We start from the raw sequence: 1,784 nt of genomic DNA, 5'->3' as shown, positions 1-1,784 counted from the left end.
TTCTGTGTTTCCTCTCTTATCCGTATTTTAGAAACTGGTTTTGTATGATAGTCATATGTAATATTTATTGGGTCCTTAGTGGTGTTAGGTATTCTTAGTATGTTCCATGTATTAATTAGTTTAATCTTCAAAATAGTTCTGTGAGACAAATTCTGTTAGTCCTGTGAGGAAGCTGAATGTCTGTAAGGTTAGTAATTTGCCCAAGAAAATGATTGTAATCCAGGGTGTGAACCCAGGCTTTCTCATTTCCAAGCTGAAGCTCTTTCCATTATAGCATTCTGCTCTCTTCTCTTGTAAAACATATATAATGAAGTTCCCCGCTCATTACTTAGAAATAACCTTAATATTTAACAGAGGGATTTGCTTTTGTTAAATGTTTATACCTTACCCATACAACTGTGAATTGGAATTTCGTGTTTAATGTGTCCTGTAGGAAAGAAACTTTCAGATTCATGTTGGATGTGTCAAGTAAGGTTGCAAGCAGGCATCCTACCAGAGCCAATTTGAGCAGAAGGGAATTCACTGAAAGATTGTCAAGAGCTCAGAGAAGACACAGGTAACTAAGAAACGGTGCTGGAACAAAGGGAGTTCTAGAGGCTAGATTTACAGCAGAATAATCCGTCTAGGAGTCGAGGTAGAATGTCTATGTACAAAATTCAGATTCTAGAGAGGGCACAACTGATTGGCAGGAGACTATGCCATGGGACGGTAGATAAGAAAATGGATATTATACAACAACAACCAAAGGCAACACCATGAATAAAAAGAACATACTTGAAGTTTTATAAATATCATCTACTCCATCAAATAGTAAAAGCTGCATTCCTAAGAATGAATAATATTGCCAATTGGAAAATTCTGGAAATCATCCGTCCTAATATTCTGTCCTTCAGACTGGTAACCAGGCTTCTACTTTATCCTGTTTCATGCCACCATTTCCTCTTATCTAGATAATGTGATAACCCCCTAACTAGTCTCCCAGTCTTGATCCTTTATTAGTCAGTCTTCCACATATAAGCCAAATGTTCTAAAGTATAGATGCGATTTTATCACTTCCTACCTGAGTCCTCTTCATTGCTCCTGGATTCCAACAATCTGGACCCTGCTTACCTCCAGACTCGTCTCTCACCACTCTCAAAGTTCCACTCCTTCCAGCCTAGAGTCCTTTGCCAAAATAGCTTATGCTACCTACGACCCTTCTCCCCTGAGTTGTCCACCTCTTGGGAGTGCTTTCTTCATGGCTGAAATCCAGGTTAAATGCACCCTCTAAGTGTTTGATAGCAGTGTTTTTTTTTTTAAAGCATAAATCAGTGTTTTGTGAACTGGCAGTCTGACAAGATAATTATAGAAATTAGAATTGTGATATTTTATTTTCCAAAATAATGACATTGGAGTCGAATTTTAATTTTTCAATTGGTACGTCACAGGATTTAAGAAGCACTGTTCTGTGGTATCCTGTGATATTTATTTCACAGTAGCTGCTAAGTTGCAACCTATTCTAATTTTCTGTTTCTCTTTTTATACTTCCTTCCTTGATGAATGGAAGCTCTGAGGTTTCAGGAGCAATGTCTAGTTTTTAAAAGTAATCTCAGACTGTCCAGCACAAAGAGGACTTAAAAATACATTTTTAGGAATGGAAATAATAGTTTTAGAGATGCAGTGCTACAAAAACAGTAATCTTAAGTCTTTGGATATCCCAGCTAGCCATCTCTGTGCAGATCATATAAAACCAATTTTTTTTTTAGGATAAAGGAGTCAGACTGAGAGCATTTTTTTTAAGAAGT

Source organism: Prionailurus bengalensis, chromosome B2 (assembly GCF_016509475.1).
Source record: "Prionailurus bengalensis isolate Pbe53 chromosome B2, Fcat_Pben_1.1_paternal_pri, whole genome shotgun sequence".
NCBI lineage: Eukaryota > Metazoa > Chordata > Mammalia > Carnivora > Felidae > Prionailurus > Prionailurus bengalensis.
This window is presented reverse-complemented; position numbering follows the sequence as displayed.